Source organism: Callospermophilus lateralis, unplaced genomic scaffold, assembly GCF_048772815.1.
Source record: "Callospermophilus lateralis isolate mCalLat2 unplaced genomic scaffold, mCalLat2.hap1 Scaffold_905, whole genome shotgun sequence".
Taxonomy (NCBI): Eukaryota; Metazoa; Chordata; class Mammalia; order Rodentia; family Sciuridae; genus Callospermophilus; species Callospermophilus lateralis.
In genome coordinates, this window is record NW_027517183.1 from 589,446 (window position 1) to 614,901 (window position 25,456).

Genomic DNA, 25,456 nt, shown 5'->3' on the forward strand with positions numbered 1-25,456 from the left:
ATTAAGGTCCTGTTCCCCTCATTTGTCTAACATCAAGGTGGCCTGGACACACTTCCTGTAAACCAGGAGTGATCAAATAGGCCTGCCATTAATACTGCTCGGCTTTTTCAATTTGAGGCCTTCTGACTCTGTGGTTTAGATTCTTTATGTGAATTTGAGTCATGAGAAATACCAAGCCCCTCTTCAGAGATTTGAAGAACTCATTTGGCCCAAAGGATTCCTATTCTCCCTTGATGGAATTCAGGATCCTAACAGAGGAAGGTAAAAGAATTCATTCACAATGAGTGAATATTTGCCATTTTGGTTTTGGATGGACATATGGGATCTTTCTTTTGATCCATCAGGTGCTAAGAATCTAAGCCACTGCCTCACACAGGGCCAAGAGGCTGATTCAGACACATCCTTTTCCAAAGCAATTAAGCAAAGAGCCACAGGTGATGCCCATTCATTTCCATTTGAAAACTGTTTTCTTCAGGGTTCACAAAGGTGTGGCCTGAGGCAAATACCTTCCTGACACTCAGAGCAACAGAAAAATATCTAAGCAAAAGGCCCAGAGCAGGGTTTCTCTACTGAGACTTTCTTTGTCACACTGATATCTGAGTTTTCTGAGATGCTTGCTATTCCCTTCAGCTATCCATTATATGGCAATGTCACAGAGCTTGGAGGTGGTACATATCTTGGACAGAAAACCATGAGCCTACTCTGAAGAGTGGCCAGAATTCAGGAAGAAAACAGGAACTCCGGAAGATAGTAGGTGTTGCCCGTCCCTAAAGCAACCTGCAGTCCACTCATAAATTGGGCAGGATGAATGTTGGCAAGCTTTCTACTAGACAGGACACATCCATTGATGCATTATCTTTTATAATGTCTACAACCACGGACACAGTGGGATACACAGGCATACAAATAATCGCCTTGTCAAATGACTTACTATAAACAGTCCACTCCAAAACAAACAAACCGCCTTTCTTACCTATTCTCAGAACATGAGACTAAACCACAAAATCACAACCACACCCACAACGACACCTCCTTTATTCAAGTAGGTCTGTGACTAATTGGAATGTACTCTGACTGATGGGCCATACTATGTTTCCTTGAAATGGCCTGTCCTTCTCAGATCTGGTCTCCTTGGCCAACACTGTGAAGTTTTCAGGAGCCAGTGGTGAGCCACTACCTGCTTTCTCAGGAAATTCCCCTTTTCAGAGCTCTCCTGGCATTTGGCAATCCTCACATCAGTAGGTACCAAGGAAGACTTACTCTGTCCTTGGTTATTCCAAACAACTGAGCCCACTGGGAAAGAAACTGGGACTGACTCTGGGTGCCTGGCTTCCTGGATCCCAAGTTCAGAGAAATCCGTCATCAAGGAAGAGAGGTAGGTCACTTCATTCAGGAACTGAATGAGGTTACCGCCGTGGCAACCACTTTGTCCTAACAATTGCTTTCAAGGGTCCCATGAGATGGAGGCTGCCCCTACTTCCTGTGACACTTTCACAAGTTAGATTGGTATATCAACCATTGGCAACTTGGAACAGCTCTCCACACAGGCCTTGTTTGGTCCATCTTCTCTACATTAAGAAGAGTGAAGCTGATTCAGACACAACCCTTCATCCTGACCAGGTTGTTTGCCATGGAGGATGAGTTTTGGTCTCTTATTTCCTCCATAGCTGCTTACAACTTCTCCAGGAATCATTTGTGCATGGACCTTTGAGTTTCTCAGCATGTGGAAGATCCCCTATATTCCTGTATTGTAAGACCAACTCTATCGCTGCTCTTTTGTGAAGTTAAATTGACTGAACAGTGTATGGTTAGGTTAACTAACAGGTTCGATTTGGATTAGGAATCTTTCTGCGCGATGAATAATGGTATTGGGAAACTGCGATATTTACAAGAATATATAGGTGAAATATAAGTATGAAAACAGAAATCTAGCTAAGATATGAAGCCCAAAAGGGCATTGGGCCCTTGATTGGGATACGTAGCTTTGAATTATGTTCTGCACTGATGTGTCAGGTAAATCGATATACAATGGCTTAGGTCCTTCTACCGTGGATGATTTAATGTAGAAGAGAACTTCCAGTCAAAAGGGATAGTCCGTAGGATTCAGAAGATTCTCAGTAGGTTTAGAAAGAAGAGTGAGTATAGGATTTGGACCAAATGTTGTTTAGCAATAGGGTTTCCGGTAGACAGTGAATGTTAATGTCAGCACAAGTGAAGAGACTGTCACAATGATGAACTGGGGAAAATAGTTAGGAAAGCTGATATCAATAGAGACATTACGAAATCAGGCAAAGTATAAAGTGAGTGATAGGATTAGATATTTTCAACAGGGTTGAGTTTGAATATATAATCTAAGAAAGAAACAAATATGTAGTGACCAATAGGATTGACATTTGACAGCATTAGGCAACCTGGACATGGATGTTTAGTAATCCATGCTCACTTTTCATTTAATGTTTGCTACAATCTTAAGTGTGACCTTTGCTTTTTTTGTCCAGAATATTACTGTGATAAAACGTACATGTAGATCAGGTGACATGACTCTTTCTTCCACCATTTCTGGCAGCAACATATTCAAGACGTATAAATTAGTAATGGGGGTAAAAAGAGGTGTACCCTTTGTCTGTGCATAGAGAGATACTGCATGAATAGACCATACTGTGAATAAATAATATATCTGGTTCTGACTTTAAATAATGGATTGAAATTATATCTGAAAAAATACAGGAAATCTTATATTGACATACAAACATTCATTCCAACCAGTGAAATGTCTAATGGCCACATTAAGTTTATGGTTTATCATGAAGGGTTTGTGAGTTTTGCTTCAAAAGTGATTATGGAAATCGAAAATAATGTGTTTGGAAAGAAGTCTCATGAAAAGACCAGTCAAGAAACCTGGAGGAATACATGTTTTATGAAGCAGGAAGTGATTGTGAAACAAATGCGTATAAATTTGTGAACTTGTGGATGAAATATATATTTCCTATGATTTGTAAAAACTGAAGAAATAGTAATGTACCAGTGTTGAATGAAAATAAACTTCAGAATACACATCATGTCCCATACGAATCTACTTGATTGATGTTAATCTGGGTCAGTTACTGTACAAATATTAGGATTTGTAAGCACCATTTACTGAAGTTAGTTTTCAGAACTATGAAACAAATGTGTATTTCCGGTGGATGAATATTTCTGAGAATAATTTTGTGAAAAGTTTATTATAAATTCACATTTTTGAACATGGATGAACTTAGGGAGTGTATTTAAGATACATATATTTCATATTTTAAAAATCAGGACAGTGTATATATATATATATATATATATATATATATATATATATATATATATATATATTCATAATTATATATATGTGTATATATATACACATATAATTATATATATGTATATACACACACACACTCACACACACACACACACACACAAAACACACACACAGACATTAAAATGTAGGAATATATATGCCAATTGAAGTTCATCATAAAATATAGAGCATCCACAGATGCAAAAATATTTATTTTACTGAACAAGGATTTATGTATAATGTTGTTCTACTAGAAAGCTCACCCATAGTTTGAATTTTCAGTTCCAACAGCGTTTAGAGGAGTGATCTCTTCTCACAAGTTGTATCTGCCAAGTCAGTCACCTAACAAAAATGAACGTGTGATACCAGGTATTCTATTTAAGCATATAAAAATACATGTGCTGAATAGGCTACAGAGAAAGGCAGAGAGGAATTTACATATTTGTTAACTATAACAACACATGGAGAACTATTTCAATTAAAAATTGACTAGATTTATAACACCTACCATTTATCATGCAAATGGCAAGTCCAACTATACCCCATGCCTCCTCTGAACTGCTTGTATTTAAATTCTGTTTGGGTTGTTTTTCTCCATCATATTTGGATTAGTAGACAAAGTATAGTAGGGTATGGGTTATTGTCAGGGATTCAGTATTTTCAATGGAATATAGGAAAATGAATCCAACGTGTATAAAATATGTGCTACACAATTATCTTCCCACTCTCATCCAGAACAATGCCTTTACATTACCTTCACCCCAAGTAAGACACAATTAGAGTAGAAGAGTTTGAAAATCCGTGAATGCATATCTGGGGTGGAAACAGTAAAAAGAAACAAATACGTATTTCAGGTGGATGAATATTTCTGAGAATAATCTTGTGAAAAGTTGATTATAAATCCACAACATAAATATGAATGAATTTAGGAAGTGTGTAATAAGACACATATTTCATGTTTTGAAAAATCTTGAGAGTGTATATATATATATATATATATATATATATATATATATATATATACATATTTATATACACAAACAGAGAGAGACATTAAAAATTGCAATATATATGCCAAACGAAATTCACCATGAAATGTATATCATCCACAGATCCAAATATATTCATTTTACTGAACATGGATTTATGTATAATGTTGTTCAACTAGGAAGCTCACTCACATTTGAATTATCAGTTCAAGCAGCGTTTAGGAGGAGTGATCTCTTCTTCCAATTTGTATCTGCCACGTCAGCCACCTCACAAGAATGTATGTTTGGTACCAGGTAGGATTCTATATGTGCATATAAAAATACGTGTGCTCAATAGGCTACAGAGAAAGGGGGACAGGAATTCACTTATTTGTTAACTTTAAAAATGCATGGAGAACTATTTCAACAAATAATTGACTAGATTTATAACTGCTACACTATACCATGCAAAAGGCAACTCCAACTATAAAACATACCTCCTCTAAACTGCTTGTATTTCTATTCTGTTTGTGTTATTTTTCTCCATCATATTAGGATTAGTAGTCAGAGTCTAATAGGGTATATGTTAGTTTCAGGGATTCAGCATTTCTAATGGAAAATAGGAAATTGAATCCAATGTGTATGCAAATATGTGCTACACAAAAATCTTCCCACTTTCATCCAGAACAATGCCTTGACATTACATTCTTCTCAAGTAAGACACAATTAGAGGATAAGAGCTAGAAAATCTGTGAATATATCTGGAATGGAGAATACTCAGGAGTTTACAACTTTGGAGGTGGTAGAGAAGATTCTAAAAGTAAGGGACAGGGTAAACATTCCACAAACATGCAGCTCTGCTGGCCTAAATGCTTTTTGAGAAACTGCCTCTAAGGGTGGGCACTTGAAATATTTGATGTTCTGAGGAGATTTAGTTCCTTTGTAGAGAGACCATCAAAGCTGGGTCTGCATCTATGTTACTTGGAGGACATGGTTTCTTATTATCCAATGAACATGAGGCAGCGGTGCTGAATTCTCTCTTTGTAGGTAAACTATGGACACTGGGGTCTAAGTGTCTTTCAGTGTGGACTGTGAAGCCAATTGGTCATCCTCCAATTTTCGTGGTGTTTCTCGCTGCTCCGCTGGGCGTTTGGTATTTACTTCAAGAAATACAAGGAGTTAAAATGGGACAGAGTGGTGGAGGGAGTTTTTTAACGTGTGGTGAGTCAGGGTCTTCAGGAGAATGCACCAACCCAGGTTCTATCCCACGTAGATTGCCCCCTTGAGAATAGCAATATGATTGTTAACATTGCAGTGAATCCTCTCCATATAACAAGATGCCTTTACATATATGGGTCTGCTGGCTGCACCATATCAGTCACAAGCAATTTGGAAGCCAATGGCTGATCCACATGGACGCAACACAGATGTTTTATCACACAATTGCATACCACTGCTCTAGGCGAACTACTCACCAGGCTCCAACTTACTGGCATATCTGTTCTACACCATTTTCATGAAACAAAGTCAATCAAGGCAGTGTCTGGTATACTCAGGATCAGAAACAGGACATCCAAAGTTTTTTCAGTGCCAGCTGAACATGAAAATATCAAAAATTTCATGGTAATTTTCTAGCCATTTTTCACGGATGAAGTTTGCAGCTCTGAGGGCTTCAATTAATTCAGGAACCATTAAATGGTGAAGAAGCTAATTTCAATGAAAGCACTGGAGCACTCTCACAGGCATGGTTTCCCTAAGGGTGGCCAAAATGTCACATGAAGCCAGGCCCATTGAGATCTACAATGTGAGGTCCATGTGTGTTTTAAACTCAAATATGGCTGCCAAGTCTTTAAGAAAAATTGTATGTAATATCCGGGCTGAAATTCCCAGTGTTCTGTGGAAATCCAACCTGGGCCTCATCTCAGGTTCCAAGGGCGACTCTCATGTGTGGCCTCCTAAAATCCCAACACAATTCATGGCAATACTTCTCTGAGGTCAGTTAAAGAACTCAGTCTCTAAGGGGAATCACACCAGAGTTCAAGCCCAGTGGAACAGTCATCTCTTCCAACCGCCACACAAATGACCACAATTAAAACCAAAACACTCCCACATGGTCCTCATCTTCTTCCATATAGACACTCCTTATAACGTCTGGCTGGAGTTTTCAATGAGGTCCACAGCCCAAGTCAGTGTCCAAATTAAGGTCCTGTTCCCCTCATTTGTCTAACATCAAGGTGGCCTGGACACACTTCCTGTAAACCAGGAGTGATCAAATAGGCCTGCCATTAATACTGCTTGGTTTTTCAATTTGAGGCCTTCTGACTCTGTGGTTTAGATTCTTTATGTGAATTTGAGTCATGAGAAATACCAAGCCCCTCTTCAGAGATTTGAAGAACTCATTTGGCCCAAAGGATTCCTATTCTCCCTTGATGGAATTCAGGATCCTAACAGAGGAAGGTAAAAGAATTCATTCACAATGAGTGAATATTTGCCATTTTGGTTTTGGATGGACATATGGGATCTTTCTTTTAATCCATCAGGTGCTAAGAATCTAAGCCACTGCCTCACACAGGGCCAAGAGGCTGATTCAGACACATCTTTTTTCAAAGCAATTAAGCAAAGAGCCACAGGTGATGCCCTTCATTTTCTTTTGAAAAAATGTTTTCCTCAGGCTTCCCAAAGGGGTGGCCAGAGGCAAAGACATCCTGAGATTCAGGGCAACAGAACAATAGGTTAGCAAAAGAGCCAAAGCAGGGTTTCTCCACTGAGACTTTTCTGGTCACACTGATATCTGAGTTTTCTGAGATGTTGGCCATTCCCTTCAGATATCCAGTACATGGCCATGTGACAGAGATTGGAGGTGGTACATATCTTGGACACAAACCCAAGAGCCTATTCTGAAGGGTTGTCAGAATTCAGAAAGAAAACAGGGACTTAAAAAGGTAGTAGGTGTTGCCTATCAATATGGAAACCACGCTCCATTCATTAAATGGGCAGGATGAATACTGGGAAGCTTTCTACTAAAGAGGACACATGCATTGATGCATTCTCTTTTATAATGTATACAACCACGGACACAGTGGGATACACAGAAATAGAAACACTCACCATGTAAAACGACTTACTAGAAACAGTTCACTCCAAACCAAAGAAACCTCCTTTTCTACCTATTCTCAGAACAGAGACAAAACCACACACCTACACTCAAAAAGACACCTCCTTCCCCAAAGTAGGGCTGTGATTATCCGGAGTGCCCTCTGACAGGTTTGCCATACTATGTTCCCCGTTAATGGTCTGTCCTGTCTCAGATCTGGTCTCCTTGTCCAACTCTGTGAAGCATCAGGAGCCAGGGGTGAGCCACTACATACTTAGTCAGGAAAGGCCCGTGTTCAGATCTTTCCTGGCATTTGGCCATCCTCACATCAGTCAGTACCAAGAAGACTGACTCTGTCCTTGGTGATTCCAAACAAATGAGACCACTTGGACTGGGACTGGGACTGGCTCTGGTGCTTGGTTTCCTTGGTCCCAAGTTCAGAAAGTTCCATCAACAAGGAAGTGAGGTAGGTCACTTCCTTTAAGAACTGAATGAGGTCACTGCCTTGGCAACCACTTTGTCCTAACAGTTGCTTCCAAGGGTCCCATGAGATGGAGGCTGCCCCTACTTCCTTTGGCACTTTCACAACTTAGAATGGTATATCAACCTTAGGCACCCGAGAACAGCTCTCCACACAAGCCTGGTTTGGTCCATCTTCTCTACAGTAAGAAGATAGAGGCTGATTCAGACAAAACCCTTCATCCTGACCAGGTTGTTTGCCATGGAAAATGACTTTTTGTATCTCAGGTCCTTCATTGCTGCCTACATCTTCTCCAGGGATCATTTCTGCATGGACCTTTGAGGTTCTTAACAGGTGGAGCATCCCCTACATTCCTGTATTGTAAGAACAATCTGTCTCTGCTCTTCTGTAAAGTTAGATTGAGTGAACAGTATATGGTTAGGGTTAATTTCATGTTCGATTTGGGTTAGGAATCATTCTGCTGGATGAATAATCGTATTGGGAACCTGTGATATTTATAAGAATATCGTGGTTAAATATATGTATGAAAACAGAAATCAAAGTAATATTTGAATCCCAGAAGGGCTTTGGGCAGTTGATTGGGATATTTAGCTTTGAATTGTGCACATATGTCTCAAATAAATCGATATACAATGGCAGAGGAACTTGAACCTTGGATGATTGAATGCTGAAGAGAACATCCAGTCAAAAGGGATTGTCGGTAGGATTAAGAAGATAGTCGTTATGTTTAGCAAGTAGAGTTAGTATAGGATATGTAACAAAAGTTCTTTAGCAATTTTTTTTCGGGCAGTGAATGAATATAAATGTCAGCACATATGAAGAAATCAGACACAATGATGAAATGGGGAAAATTTGTAGAAAAGCAGATATCAATAGAGACATTAGGAAATCAGGCAAAGTATAAAGTGAGTGATAGGATAAGACATTTTCAACAGAGTTGAGATTGAATATCTAATCTTAGGAAGAAACAAATATGTAGGTCACCAATAGGATTGACATTTGAGAGCATTAGGCAACATGGACATGGATGTTGTTAGTAATCCATGTTCACTTTCCATTTAGACTTTGGTACAATCCTAAGTGGGACCTTTGCATTTTGTTTCCAGAATATTACTGTGATAAAATGTGTGTGTAGATCAGATGACATGATTATTTCTTCCACCATTTCTAGGAGCAGTATTTTGAAGACGTATAAATTAGCATTGGGGGTAAAAAGAGGTGTACCCTGTTTCTATGAATATACAGATAATGCATGAATAGACCTTAATTTCAATAAATAATATAACTTGTTCCACTTTAAGTAATGGATTGAATTGATATCTGAAAATATATAAGAAATCTTATATTGATATGCAATCATTCATGACAACCAGTTATACACCTAATGTTAATATTAGGTTACGGTTTATCATGAAGTTTGTGTGAGTTTTGCTTCAAAAGTGATTATGGAAATCGAAAATAATGTGTTTGGAAAGAAGTCTCATGAAAAGGCCAGTCAAGGAACACCGAGGAATTCATGAGTTCTGAAGAAGGAAGTGATTGAAATTGAAAAAAATGACGATAAATTTGATTACTTGTGGATGAAATATTATAATATGATGTGAATAAACTGAAGAAATAGTAATGTACCAGTGTTGAATAAAAATGAACATCAAAATACACATCATGTCCCACAGGAATCTACTCGCATTGATGTTAAACTGTGTCAGTTACTGTAGAAATATTAGGATTTCTTTGCACCATTCACCAAAGTTAGTTTTCTTTTTTTTTAATTTTTATTTATGCTTGTTCAAAACATTACATAGTTCTTGATATATCATATTCCACACTGTGATTCAAGTAGGTAATGAACTCCCATTTTTACCCCGTAAACAGATTGCAGAATCACATCAGTTACACATCCATTGATTTACATATTGCCATACTAGTGTCTGTCGTATTCTGCTGCCTTTCTTAACCTCTACTATCCCCCTCCCCTTACCTCCCCTCCCCTCTTCTCTCTCTACCTCTTTACTGTAATTCATTTCTCCCCCTTGTATAATTTTTTCCTTTCCCTCACCTCCTCTTGTATGTAATTTATATAACCCTGAGGGTCTCCTTTTATTTCCATGCAATTTCCCATCTCTCTCCCTTTCCCTTCCTCCTCTCATCCCTGTTTAATGTTAATTTTCTTCTCATTCTATTCGTCCCTACTCTGTTCTTAGTTACTCTCTTTATATCAATAAAGACATTTGGCATTTGGTTTTACGGATTGGCTAGCTTCACTTAGCATAATCTTCTCTAATGCCATCCATTTCTCTGCAAATTATATCATTTTGTCATTTTTTAATGCAGAGTAATATTCCATTGTGTATAAATGCCACATTTTTTATCCATTCATCTATGGAAGTGCATCTAGGTTGATTCCACAGTCTTGCTATTGTAAATTGTGCTGCTATGAACATCAATGTAGCAGTGTCCCTGTAGCATTTTTTTTAGGTCTTTAGGGAATAGACTGAGAAGGAGAATACCTGGGTCAAATGGTGGTTCCATTCCCAGTTCTACAAGAAATCTCCATACTGCTTTCCAATTTGGCTGCACCAATTTGCAGTCCCACCAGCAATGTACAAGTTTACCCTTTTCTCCACATCCTCACCAGCACTTGTTGTTGTTTGAGTTCATAATAAATATCTGGAATGGAAAATGCTCAGGAGTTCACAACCTTGAAGGTGGTAGAGGAGTTTCCAAAAGTAAGGGACAGGGTAAATACCACAAACATGGAGCTGTGTCGGCCTTAAGACTTCTTGAGAAAATGCCTCTGAGGTTGGGCACTTGAAATATATGTTGTTGTCAGGAGCTTTAGCTTCCTTTGTAGTGAGACCATCAAAGCTGAGTCTGCATCTATGTGACCTGAAGAACATGGTTTTTTATTTTCCTATAAACACGAGGCAGCAGTGCTGAATTCTCTCTTTGTAGGCAAACTGGGGCTACTGGGGGCTAAGTGTCTCCCCGTGTGGACTGTGAAGCCATTTGATCATCCTTCACATTTCGTCATGTTATTTGATGCTGCACTGAAAGTTTGGTATTTACTTTATGAAATAAAGGAGTTTAACTGCGATACAGTGCTGCAGGGAGTTCTGTCACGTGTTGTGGTCAGGATTGGCAGGAGAATGTACCAAGCAGGCTTCTATCACACATAGTTGCCCCCTTGACCATAGCAATATGATTCTGAACATTGCCCTGAAACCTCTCCATTCAACAAGATGCCTTTACATCCAAAGGTCTGCTAGCTGCACATGTCAGTCACAAACCATTTCTAAGCCAATGGCAGATCCACGTGGCCGCACCACAGATGTTTTCTCACACACCTACACTCTACTGCTCTTGGCCCACTACTCAGCAGGCTCCAACTTACTGGCATCTCTTTTCTACACCATTATCATGAAACTCAGTCAAACCAGACACTGTCTTGTATACTCATGATAAGCACCAGGACATCAAATGGTTTTCCAGTGCCAGCTGGTCATGGAAATTTCAAAAATTTCATGGTATTTTCTAGCCATTTTTCAAGGATGAAGTTGGAGGTACTGTGGGTTTCAATTCATTCAGGAACCATTAAATGTTGAGGAAGCTCATTTCAATGGAAGCTCTAGAGAATTCTCACAGGCAAGTCTTCCGAAAGACTGGCCCAATGTCACATAAAGCCAGCCACATTGAGGTCTACAATGTGAGGTCCATGTGTGTTTTGACTCTCAACTATTGCTTCCAAGTCTTTCAGAATATAATCAAGTGATATCCTCGCTGAGATTCCCAGTGCTCTGTGAAAAGCCACCCTGGGCCTAGATCTCAGTTTCCAAGGGTGACTCTCATGTGTGGCCTCCGAAAATCCCAACACAAATTCATGGCAATACTTCTCTAAGGTCAGTTCCAGAACTCAGTCTCCAAGGGGAATCCCACAAGAGTTGAAACCCAGGTGGACACAGTCATCTTTTCCAACTGCCACACAAATGACCACAATTGAAACCAAAACACTCCCACATGGCCCTCATGTTTTTCCATATAGACACTCATCATAACCTCTCGCTGGAGGTTTCCATGAGGGGCGCAGACCAAGACACTGTCCAAAATAAGCTCCCTTGCCCCTAATTTGCCGAAAGTCAGGGTGGCCTACACACCCTTCCTGTGAACCAGAACTGATCAAATAGGGATGTAGTTAATACTGTTCTGCTTTTCCAATTTGAGGCCTACTGATTGTCAGGTATAGATTCTTTATGTGATTTGGAGTCATCAGAAAACCCAAGCACTTCTGCAGGGGTTCAAAGAACTCATTTGAATAAAAGGATCCTGATTCTTACTTGATGAAGGTCAGGAATCTAATAGAGGAAGGCAAGAGACTCATTTGCCATTTCTGTTTTGAATGCACACATGGAATCTATCTTTAGATGCATCAGGTGCTGAGAATCTAAGCCACAACCTCACACAGAACCAAGAGGCTGATTCAGACACATCCTTTTACAAAGCAATTAAGCAAAGAGCAACAGGTGATGCCCATTCATTTTCATTTGAAAACTGTTTTCTTCAGGCTTCACAAAGGGGTGGCCAGAGGCAAAGACCTTCCTGACATTTAGGGCAACAGAAAAACAGGTAAGCAAAAGACCCAAAGCAGGGTTTCTCCACTGAGACTTTCTGGTCACACTGATATCTGAGTTTTCTTAGATGCTCCCCATTCACTTCAGCTATCAAGTACATGTTCATGTCACAGAGCTTGGAGGTTGTATATATCTTGAAAACAAAACCATGAGCCTATTCTGGAGAGTGCCCAGAATTCAGGAAGAAAACAGGATCTTAGGAAGATAGTAGGATTTGCCCATCCAGAAGGCAAGCCGCGGTCCATTCATCAATTGGGCAGGATGAATGCCAGGAAGCTTTCTACTAGACAGGACACATCCATTAATTCATTCTCTTTTCTAATGTCTACAACCACAGACACAGTGGGATACACAGACATAGAAACACTCACATGTCAAACGACTTACTAGAAACAGTGCAATCCAAACCAAACAAACCGCATTTTCTACCTATTCTCAGAACATGTTCCAAAACCACAAAACCACAACCACTCCCACAAAGGCACCTCCTTCCCCCAAGTAGGTCTGTGACTATCCAGAGTGTCCTCTGACTGGTGGGCCATACAATGTTCTCCCGAAATGTCCTGTCCTGACTCAGATCTGGTCTCCTTGGCCAACTCTGTGAAGTTGTCAGGAGCCAGCGGTGAGCCACTACCTGCTTTCTCAGAAAAGGTCTCTCTTCAGAGCTCTCCTGGCCTTTGGCCATCCTCACATAGGTAGGTACCAAGAAAGACTGACCCTGTCCTTGGTAAAACCGAACAAGTGAGCCCACTGGGACTGGGACTGGGACTGGCTCTGGGTGCCTGTCTTCATGGATCCCAAGTTCAGAGAATTCCTTCACCAAGGAAGTGACGTAGGTCACTTCCTTCAGGAACTGAATCAGGTTACTGCCTTGGCAACCAATTTGTCCTAACAGTTGCTTCCAAGAGTCCAATGAGTTGGAGGCTGCCCCTACTTCCAGTGAAACTTTCAGAATTTTGCATGGTATATCAACCATAGGCACCCAAAAAAAGCTCTCCAGATAGGCCTGGTTTGGTCCATCTTCTATACATTAAGAAAAGAAATGTTGATTCAGACACATCCCTTCATGCTAACCAGGTTGTTTGTCATGGAAGATGACTTTTGCTCTCTGACGTCATTCATAGCTGCCTACATTTAATCCTGGGATCATTTCTTTAATGACTTTGGAGGTTCTCAGCAAGTGGAAGATCCCCTAATTTCTGTATTGAAAGACCAACTCTGTCCCTGCTCTTCAGTAAAGTTAGATTGAGAGAACAGTGTATGGTCAGGGTTAATAACATGTTCCATTTGGGTTAGGAATCATTCTGCGGGATGAATTATGGTATTGGGAACGTGCGATATTTATAAGAATATAAGTGAATTATAAATATGAAAACAGACATCTAGGTAATATTTGAAGCACAGAATTGCATTGGACCCTTAGCTGGGATTCTTAGCTTTGAATTATATTCTGCACAGATGTCTCAGATAAATCAATATACAATGGCATAATTACTTGTACCTTGGTTTATTGAATGTTGAAGAGAACATCCAGTCAAAAAGGGATAATTTGTAGGATTAGTAAGATAGTTGGTAGGTTTTGAAAGAAGAGTGAGTATAGGATTTGGATAAAAAGATCTTTAGCTGTAGGGTTTCGGATAGAGTGAATGTAATTGTCAGCACATGTGGAGAGTCTGTCAAAAGGATGAACTGGGGAAAAAAGTAGGAATGCAGATATCAATTGACATTAGGATATCAGGCAAAGTATAAAGTGAGTGATAGAATTATACATTTTCAACAGGCTTGAGTTTGAATATATAATCTTAGGAAGAAACAAACATGTAGTCACCAATAGGATGAAATTTGAGAGCATTAGGCAACATGGACATGGATGTTTTCCGTAATCCATGCTCACTTTTCATTTAGGCTTTGGTACAAACATAAGTTTGACCTCTTCTTTCTGTGTGCAGAATACTACTGTGGTAAAATGTATATGTAGATCAGGTGACATGAGTATTTCTTCCACCATTTCTGGGAGCAATATTTTGAAGATGTATAAATTATTTTTGGAGGTAAAAATGGTGTACACTGTGTCTATAATTATAGAAATAATGCATGAATAGACCATACTGTAAATAAATATTATAACTGGTTCTAACTTTAAATAATGGATTGAATTGATATCTGAAAATATACAGAAAATCTTACATTGATATACAATCCTTCATTCCAACCAGTAATATATCTAATGGTTATATCAGCATTATGGTTTTTCATGAAGAATGTGTGAGTTTTGCTTCAAAAGTGATTATGGAAATCGGAAATAATGTGTTTGGAAAGAAGTCTCATGAAAAGACCAGTCAAGAAACCTGGAGGAATACATGTGTTTTGAAGCAGAAAGTGATTGAAAGTGAAACAAATGCCTATATATTTGTGAACTTGTGGATCAAATATATATCCTATGATGTGCATAAACTGAAGAAATAGTAATGTACCACTGTTACATAAAAATGAACGTCAAAATACACATCATGTCCTCTCCAACAGGAATCTACTTGCATTGATGTTAAACTGGGTCAGTTATTGTAGAAATATTAGGGTAATGCCGCAGTCTTGCTGGGCACAATCAGGAGCCACTTGCCAAAAGAAACGAACTTTATTTTTAGCACCACACACACCAAACAAAACAGCCTCTCAGGAAAAACCTTCAGAGCCCCAACTGCCACCTCTGGCTTCCCAAAACCTCTCCCTCCCACATGAGCCTCTCTCTGTCTCCCAGAATCCTCCTGCTCTTGAGGCCGATTGGCTGGGTCATGTGGGCAAAGTCAAAAAAAGTCCCCCTCTCCCTATTCTTCCTGCTCCTCAGAGCTTCCTGTCTCTCCAGCGCTTTTACTTTTCAATTTCCAGGACTCAAATTCACTGCCATGTCTTCTGAAGAAGGGAAGCTGTTCGTGGGAGGACTCAACTTCAATACTGATGAGCAGGCGCTGGAAGACCACTTCAGCAGCTTTGGGCCTATTTCTGAGGTGGTTGTTGTCAAGGACCGGGAGACTCAGCGATCCCGGGGTTTTGGCTTCATCACCTTCACCAATCCAGAACATGCCTCAGATGCCATGAAAGCCATGAATGGAGAGTCCCTGGATGGTCGTCAGATCCGGGTGGACCATGCAGGCAAGTCTGCCCGGGGCACCAGAGGGGGTGCCTTTGGGGCCCATGGGCGTGGTCGCAGCTACTCTAGAGGTGGTGGGGACCAGGGCTATGGGAGTGGCCGGTATGACAGTCGACCTGGAGGATATGGATATGGATATGGACGGTCCCGAGACTATAGTGGCAGCCAGGGTGGCTATGAGCGCTACTCAGGAGGAAATTATCGAGACAATTATGACAACTGAGTTGAGGCATGCACACGTTAAGTAGATACACAAGGAATAACACTTCTGATCCAGGATCGTCCTTCCAAATCGCTGTATTTATAAAGATTTTTGGAGCTGCGCTGAAACATCTGTTTTAGTACATCAACTTCTATTTTTCAATTGAGCTCCCAAGGTAGCTTGTTAAAAGACCTTTTAAAAAGCTCCATGTAAAAATTTTTTTCTCATTTAAAGACAAATTATAGCACATTTGTTAGGCCCCCAGGTATTTTTCTTTTTACCAAGTTTTTAGTTTGGGCTCTCAGGATCATTGCTTCTGGCAAAAGGAAAAGTTTAGCCAGACTAATTTTTTTTAAAGCTAAAGTTGGGGCATTTTAAAAACTTGTACACAATGTTTATCATGACTAGAAAGCAATTTCTAAATGTATCTATAAACAATCTGTGTCAAGAACATGATAAATTTTTCTTAAAATTCAAGATCACCACCCTGATTATACAGACAAGCCTCTTTAAAATGTTTGTGAATGTCATTTTTTTTTAATGCTGGAAGAAAAAATATTCTGTTGTGTCTCTTGTAGTGTTTAGGATATTCTTCACAGAACTGATTAAAAATATGAAACCTGTAAAAAAAAAAAAAAAAAAAAAGTCCCCCAATGAGCAGTTTTGTGCTCTGAAAGGGCAGGGAACCAGCCCATTGAGCATCACCGCAGAGGAGCCAATCAGCTAGTTGTTGCTGGGGCCGCTGTGAGCCAATCATCAGCCGGCAGCTGGAAGTTTGCTGGCAGCAGGAATTTTGCTGGGGCCCCTTCGGCTGTGGCTCTCAACATCTTCCCCTCTCTGTTTAAACAACACGCATGTGGCTTAGGGACCGTGCCTGCCTTAGGTTGTCCAATAGTACATATGGTCTTTACCCGTTAAGTTGGTACCATTGCAATTGGATCTTACCCGTCACTGACTACCCGTCCAGTATAGAGCCACACCTGTGGAGAGGTCTTTGTACCAGCGGGGGTGGGTGAGGTTCTTTGCCTCACCTCTGTTGGCCCCCCCAAATTTTAGCTGGACGATCATGACACGCAGAAGGGAGGAAGATACACCAAGCCAATTGACGGCTCCTTTTGGAAAAATTGTACCACCGATGACATCATCAGCAAATATACCCCAACACTACGACAAGTCGCTGCACCAACAGATAGTTCACAATGCATTTAGGTGAGTTCACATGTGTCCAGGCAAGTTCTGCAAGCAGTACAGGGATGGCTATTGCAGAAGCTGTAGATTGGAATTATCTTTGATTTCACCTGCACTGGGATGAAGATAGGAACTCTGGCAATAATGTCTAATGAAAAAAATTATGTAACATTCCAGAAGGCACTAAAACCAAAAAAATAAACATATGTAACTTTCCAGAAGGCACATCAAAAACCAAAATGGCCCAAAAAGCATTCATTGAGGATGAAGTCTCTCACCTTCCTCTGTAAAGTTCCTGACCTCCATAAATTGAGAATAGGGATTTATTGGGTCAAATGAGTTCTTCAAAACCCTGCAGAGGGTAGCCAATGGGTTATTGGGTTTTTTCATTACTCCAATTCACATCAAGAATCTATACTCCACAGACAGTAGGCCTCAAATTAGAGAAGCAGAGCAGTACTAAAGTCAGGGTTATTTGATCACTCCTGGTTCACAGAATGGGTCTCGAGGCCACCTTGACTTTAGGCAAATGAGAGGAAAAGGAGATTATTTTGGACACTGTCTTGGGCTGTGCCCCTCAAGGAAACGTCAAGCCAGAGGTTATGATGAGCGTCTATATGGAAGAAGATGAGGGCCATTTGGGAGTTTTTTGGTTTTCCTTGTGGTCATTTATGTGGCAGTCGGAAGAGATGACTGGGTCCACCAGGGCTTGAACTCTGGTGTGATTCCCCTTAGAGACTGAGTTCTGGAACTTACCTCAGAGAAGTATTGCCATGATTTGTGTTGGGATTTTAGGCGGCCACCCATGAGAGTCGCCCGTTGAAACTGAGATCTAGGCCCGGGGTGGCTTTCCAAAGAGCACTGGGAATCTCAGACAGAATATCTTATGATATTATTTTGAAATACTTGCCAGACATAGTTGAGAGTCAAAACACACATGGACTTCACATTGTAGACCTCAATTGGCCTGGCTTCATGTGACTATTTGGCCACTCTTTGGAAAGCCTTGCCTGTGAGAGTTCTCCAGAACTTTCCTTGAAATGAGCTTCCTCAACATTGAATAATTCCTGAAAGAATTGAAACAAATAATGCCTCCAACTTCATCCTTGTAAAATGGCTAGATAAATACCATGAAATTTTTGAAATTCGCATGATGAGGTGGCACTGGAGAACCTTTGATGTTCTGTTGCTCATCATTAGTGTACCAGACAGTGCCTTGATTGATTGGGTATAATGAAAGTGGTGTAGAACAGAGATGCCGGTTAGATGGAGACTGCGGAGTATTTGGCCCAGAGCTGTGGTGTGCAGGTGTGTGATAAAATATTTATGGTGGTGCCATGTGGATCTGCCATTGATTTCCAAATGGCTTTTAGCTGACATGGTGCACCCAGCAGACCCTTATATGCAAAGGCATCTTGTTATATGGAGAGGTTTCAGGGCAATGTTCAGAATCAGGTTGCTATGGTCAAGGGGGCAAGCTATGTGGGATAGAAGCTGATTGGTGCGTTCTCCTGGAGACTCTGACCCACCACATGTCACAGAACTCCCTCCAACACTATGTCCCAGTTGAACTCCTTTTATTTCTTGAAGCAAATACCAAACTCCCAGTTCAGCACCAAGAAACACCATGAAAATTGAAGGATGACTAAATGGCTTCATCGTCCACACGGTTAGACACTTTGGCCCAGTGGCCTCTGTTTACCTACAAAGAGAAAAATCAGCACTGCTGCCTCAGGTTCATTGGAAAATAAGAAACCATGTTCTCCAGGTCACATAGATTCAGACCCAGCTTTGATGGTTTCACTACAAATGAAGACAAAGCTACTGACAACAACATATATTTCAAGTGCCACACCTCAGAGGCAGTTTCTCCAGAAGTCTTATTTCCAGCAGACCTCCATGGTTGTGGAGTGTTTACCCAATCCCTTACTTCTGGAAACTCCTCTACCTGCTCCCAGGTTGAGAACTCCTGAGAATTTTCCATTCCAGATATGTATTCACAGATTTTGTTACTCTTCTCCTCTAATTGTGTCTCACTTGGGGCAAAGGTAATGTCAAGGCATTGTTCTAGGTGAGAGTGGGAAGATTATTGTGTAGCACATATTTGCATACACATTGGATACATTATCCTATTTTCCATTTGAAATACTGAATTCCCGACACTAACCTATACCCTACTAGACTTTGACTACTTATCCTAAAATGATGGAGAAAAAGAAACCTAACAGAATAGAAATACAGGCCTTTTGTAGGAGGCATGGTGTATACTTGGATTTTCCTTCTCCTTTATCAAGGATATGTGTTATGAATCTAGTCAACTTTTCATTGTAATATTTCTCCATGAGTTTTCAAAGTTAACACATATGTAAATTCCTGTCTCCTTTTCTCTGTAGCCTCTTTAGAACATGTATATTTTTATGCATATATAGACTCCTACCTTGTAACACACGTACATTCTTGTGAGCTCACTGACTTTGGAATATACAAATTATGAGAATAGATAACTTCCCCTAAATACTGATGGAACTGAAAATTCAACCTATGGGTGAGCTTCCTAGTGAACAACATCATACATAAATCCATGTTCAGTAAAATGAATATTTTTAGATATGTGGATGATATATATTTCATGATAAATTTTGATTGGCATATATATTGCTACATTTTATTGTTGTGTGTGTGTGTATATGTATATATATATGTATATATATATATATATATATATATATATATATATATATATATATATATTCACGAGATTTTCCAGATTTTCCAAAATATGAAATAAATGTGTCTTATTATACACTCCCTAAATTCATTCAAGTTCATGTATGTGGATTTAAAATCAACATTTTACATGATTATCATCAGTCTGGCTGGGCACAATTCAGGAGCCAATTGTCAAAAGAAACGAACTTTATTTTTAGAACCACACAAACCAAACAAAACAGCTTCTCAGGAAAAACCCTCAGAGCCCAACTGCCACCACAGTCTTCCCACAAGCCTCTCCCTCAACCACAAGCCTCCTCCTTTTGAGGCCGATTGGCTGGGTCACATGGGTGAAGGCAAAAAAGTCCACCAATGAGCAGCTCCGTTGTCTGAAAGGGCAAGGAAACATCCCATTGAGCATCACCACAGAGAAGCCAATCAGCTAGATGTTGCTGGGGCCTCTGTGAGCCAATCATCCACTGGCAGTCTGAATGGGCGGGGAAACAGCTCAATGAGCATCTGCAATGAGCATCACCACAGAGGAGCCAATCAGCTAGATGTTGCTGGGGCCGCTGTGAGCCAATCATCAGCCGGCAGCTGGAAGTTTGCTGGCAGTTGGAGGTTTCCTGGGGCCCCTTTGGCTGTGGCTCTCAACATCTCCCCCTCTCTGTTTAAACAACAAGCATGTGGCTTAGGGACCATGCCTGCCTTTGGTTGTTCAAAAGTACATATGGTCCTTACTGGAGAACCTTGGCTGTGGCTATCAACAGGATTTGTATGTACCATTCACTGAAGTTAGTTTTCAGTACTAGGAAACAAATATGTATTTCAGGTGGATAAATATTTCTGCGAAAAATCTTGTGAAAAGTTGATAATAAATCCACATACTTGAACATAAATGAATTTAGGGAGTGTTAATAAGATACATATATTTCATATTTTGAAAAATCTGGAGAGTGTGTGGGTGTGTGTGTGTATACACACACACACACACACAGATATTAAAATGTAGTAACATATATGCAAATCGAAATTCACCATGAAATATACATCAATCACAGATCCAAAAATATTCAATTTTCTTAACAGGGATTTATGTATAATGTTGTTCTACTAGGAAGCTCATCCATTATTTGAATTTTCAGTTCCAACAGCGTTTAGGAGGAGTGATGTCTTCTCACAAATTGTATCTCCCAAGTCAGTCACCTCACAAGAATGTAGGTGTGACACCAGGTAGGATTTGATATGTGCATATAAAAATACATTGCTGAATAGCCTACAGACAAAGGGAGACAGGAATTCACATATTTGTTAACTTTAAAAACACATGGAGATCTATTTCAATTAAAAATAGACTGGATTTATAACACCTAACATTTATCATGCAAAAGGCAAGATCAACTATACACCATGCCTCGTCTGAACTGCTTGTATTTCAATTCTGTTTGTGTTACTTTTCTGCATCATATTAGAATTAGTAGTCAGAGTCTAGTAGGGTATGGGTTCGTGTCAGGGATTCAGTATTTCGAATGGAAAATTGGAAAATGAATCCAATGTGTATGCAAATATGTGCTACACAAAAAAAATTCCCACTCTCATTCAGAACAATGGCTTGAAATAACCACGCCCCATGTAAGAAACAATTAGAGGAGAAGAGTTAGAAAATCTGTGAATACATACGTAGAATGGAAAATGCTCAGTAGTTCACAACCTTTGAGGTGGAAGAGACGTTTCCAAACCTTAGGGACAGGGTAAAACTCCACAAACATGGAACTCTGCTGGCCTAAACACTTCTGGAGATACTGACAATGAGGTTGGGTACTTGAAATATATGTTGTTGTCAGAAGCTTTAGCTTCCTTTGTAGTGAGACCATCAAACTTGGGTCTGCATTTTTGTGACCTGGAGGACATGAATTCTTATTGTCCAATGAACATGAGGCAGCAGTGCTGAATTCACTCTTTGTAGCTAAACTGTGGCCACTGGGGGATAAGTGTCTCCCCGTCTGGACTTTGAAATCATTTGGTCATCCTCCACTTTTCGTGGTGTTTCTTGCTGCTGCAGTGGGTGTTTTGTATTTGGTTCATGACATACAAGGAGTTAAACTGGGACACAATGCTGGAGGGAGTCCTGTAACGTATGGTGTGTCAAGGTCTGCAGGAGAATGCACCTACCAGGCTTCTATCCCCCATTGCTTGCCCCCTTTACCATAGGAACTTGATTCTGAATATTGCCCTGAAAACTCTCCATGTAACATGATGCCTTTACATACAAAGTTCTGCTAGCTGCACCATGTCAGTCACAAGCCATTTGAAAGCCAATGTAAGATCCACATGACCCCACCACAGATGTATTGTCACACACCTGCACACAACTGCTCTAGGCCCACTACTCAGCAGGCTCCAACTTACTGGCATCTCTGTTCTACACCATTTTCATGAAACGCAGTCAATGAAGGCATTTTCTGGTACACTCATGATCAGCAACAGGACATCCAAAGGTTCTCCAGTGCCACCTGGTCATGGGAATTTCAAAATTTGGTGGTAGTTATCTAGCCATTTTTGAAGGATGAAGTTGGAGGCACTGTGGGTTTAAATTCATTCAGGAACCATTAAATATTGAGTAAGCTCATTTCGATGAAAGCTCTGGAGAACTCTCACAGGAAAGGCTTCCCAAAGAGTGGCCCAAGGTCACATGAAGCCAGGCCCATTGAGGTCTACAATGTGAGGTCCATGTGTGTTTTGACTCTCAACTATGGCTGTCAAGTCTTTCAAAATAAAATCATGTGATATCCTTGCTGAGATTCTCAGTGCTCTGTGGAAAGGAACCCTGGGCTTAGATCTCAGTTTCCAAGGGTGACTCTCATGCATGGCCTGCTAAAATCCCAACACAATTCATGGCAATACTTCTCTGAGGTCAGTTCCAGAACTCAGTCTGTAAGGTAAATCACACCTGAGTTCAATCCCAGGTGGACCCAGTCATCTCTTCCAAACGCCACACAAATGACCACAATTAAAACCAAAACACTCCCACATGGCCCTCATCTTCTTCCATATAGACACACATCATAACCACTGGCTGGTGGTTTTCATGAGTTGCGCAGCCTAAGACAGTATCCAAAATAAGATCCCTTGCCCCTCATTTGCCTAAAGTCATGGTGGCCTGGACACCCTTCCGGTGAACCATGAGTGATCAAAAAGGCTTGCTGTTAATACTGCTTCGATTTTCCAATTTTAGGCCTACTGACTCTTGGGTTTAGATTCTTAATGTTAAATGGAGTCATTAGAAAAACCAAGCACCTCTGGGCTAGCCTCTTCAGGGCTTTGAAAAACTCATTTGACCAAAAAGATCTTGATTCTCACTTGATGGAGGTCAGGATCCTTAGAAGAATTCGAGAGACTTCATCCACAATGACTGCTCTTTTGGCCATTTTGGTTTTGGATACACAAGAGATCTTTCTTTAGATCCCTCAGGTTCTGAGAATCTAGGCCACAGCCTCACAGGGGGCCAAGAGCCTGAATCAGACACATCCCATTCCAAAGCAATTAAGCAAAGAGCCACAGGTGATGCCCATTTATTTCCATTTGAAAACTGTTTTCTTCATGCTTCACAAAGGGGTGGCCTGAGGCAAAGATATTCCTGACATTCAGTGCAACAGAACAATAGGTAAGCAAAATTCCCAAAGCAGGGTTTCTCCACTGAGACTTTCCTGGTCACACTGATATCTGAGTTTTCTGAGATGCTCACCATTCCCTTCAGCTATGTAGTACATGGCCATGTCACAGAGCTTGGAGGTGGTACATATTTTGGACACAAAACCATCAGTCTATTCTGGAGAGTGCCCACAATTCAGGAAGAAAACAGGAACTTAGGAAGATAGTAGGTGTTGCCCATCTATAAGACAAGCCACAGTCCATTCATAAATCGGGCAGGATGAATGCTGAGAAGATTTCAACTAGACAGGACTCATCCATTGATGCATTTTCTTTTCTAATGTCTACAACCAGGGGCACAGTGGGATACACTGATATCCAAACACATGCCTTGTCAAACGACTTACTACAAACAGGTCCCGCCAAAACAAACAAACCGCCATTCCTACCTATTCTCAGAACATGAGACAAATTCACAAATCCCCACCCACACCCACAAAGACACCTCCTTCCCCCAAGTAGGTCTGTGACTATCTGGAGTTTCCACTGACTCGTGGGCCATAGTATGTTCCAAATAAATGGCCTTCCTGTCTCAGACCTGCTTTCCTTGTGCAACTCTGTGAATTTGTCAGGAGCCAGCAGTGTGCCACTACCTGCTTTCTCAGGAAAAACCCCTCTTCAGAGCTTTCCTGCGTTTTGGACATCCTCACATCAGTAGGTACCAAAAATGAATGTCTGTGTCCTTGGTAAATCCAAAAAAGGAGACCACTGGGACTGGGACTGGACTGGCTATGGGTTCCTGTCTTCCTGGATCCCAAGTTCAGAGAGTTACATCACCAAAGAAGTGATGTGAGGTCACTTCCTTCAGGAACTGAATCAGATCACTGCCTTGGCAACCTCTTTGTCCTAACAGTTGCTTCCAAGGCTACCATGAGAAAGAGGCTGCCCCTACTTCCTGTGACACTTTCACAGATTAGAATGCTATATCAACCATAGGCACCCGGGAGCAGCTCTCCACACAGGCCTGGTTTGGTCCATCTTCTCTACATTAAAAAGAGAGAGGCTGATTCAGAAACAACCCTTCATTCTGACCATGTTGTTTGCCAGGGAAGATGACTTTTGCTCTCTCAGGTCCTTCATAGCTGCCTACATCTTCTCCAGTGATCATTTCTGCATGGAACTTTGTGGTTCTCAGCAGGTGGAAGATCCCCTACATTCCTATATTGTAAGACCAACTCTGTCCCTGCTCGTCTGTAAAGTTAGATTGAGGGAACAGTGTATGGTTAGGGTTAATAACATGTTCGATTTGGGTTAGAAATTATTCTGCTGGATGAATAATTGTACAAGAATAATGAGGTGAAATGTATGTAGGAAAACAGAAATCTAAGTAAAATTTGAAGCCCAGAAGGTGATTGGGCTTCAAAGGATTGTGATACTTAGCATTGGGATCAAGGGATTGTGATACTTAGCATTGAATTATGTTCTGCAGAGATGTCTCAGAGAGATCGATATACAATGGCATAAGACCCTGTACCTTGGATTATTGAATGTAGAAGAGAACATCCAGTCAGAAAGCGTTAATAGGTAGGATTAGGAAGATAGTCAGTAGGTTTAGGAGGAAGAGTGAGTATAGGATTTGGAACAAAAGTTTCTTAGCAATAGGGTTTCGATTAGAGTGTGAATGGAAATGTCAGCACATGTGAAGAGTCAGTCACAATGATGAACTGGGGAAAATATGTAGGAAAGCAATCAATAGAGACATTATGAAATCAGGAAAAGTATAAAGTGAGAGAAAGGATTAGATGTTTTCAACAGGGTTGAATTTGAATATATAATCTTAGGAAGAAACAAATATATTGTCACAAATAGGATTGATTTTTGAGAGCATTAGGCAACTTGGACATGGATGTTTTTAGTAATCCATATTCACTTTACATTTAGGCTTTGGTACAAACATAAGTGTGACCTTTTCTTTTTGTGTCCAAATATTACTGTGATAAAATGTATATGTAGATAAGGTGACATGAGTATTTCTTCCATCATTTCTGAGACCAATAAG

The 25,456-nt window shown here is 40.4% G+C and overlaps 1 pseudogene; it reads left to right on the top strand.

Annotated features, from left to right (window-relative positions):
• The first annotated feature begins 15,325 nt into the window (after positions 1-15,325).
• On the top strand, positions 15,326-16,356 carry LOC143641208 (RNA-binding protein 3 pseudogene; annotated as a pseudogene).
• Positions 16,357-25,456: the final 9,100 nt, after the last annotated feature.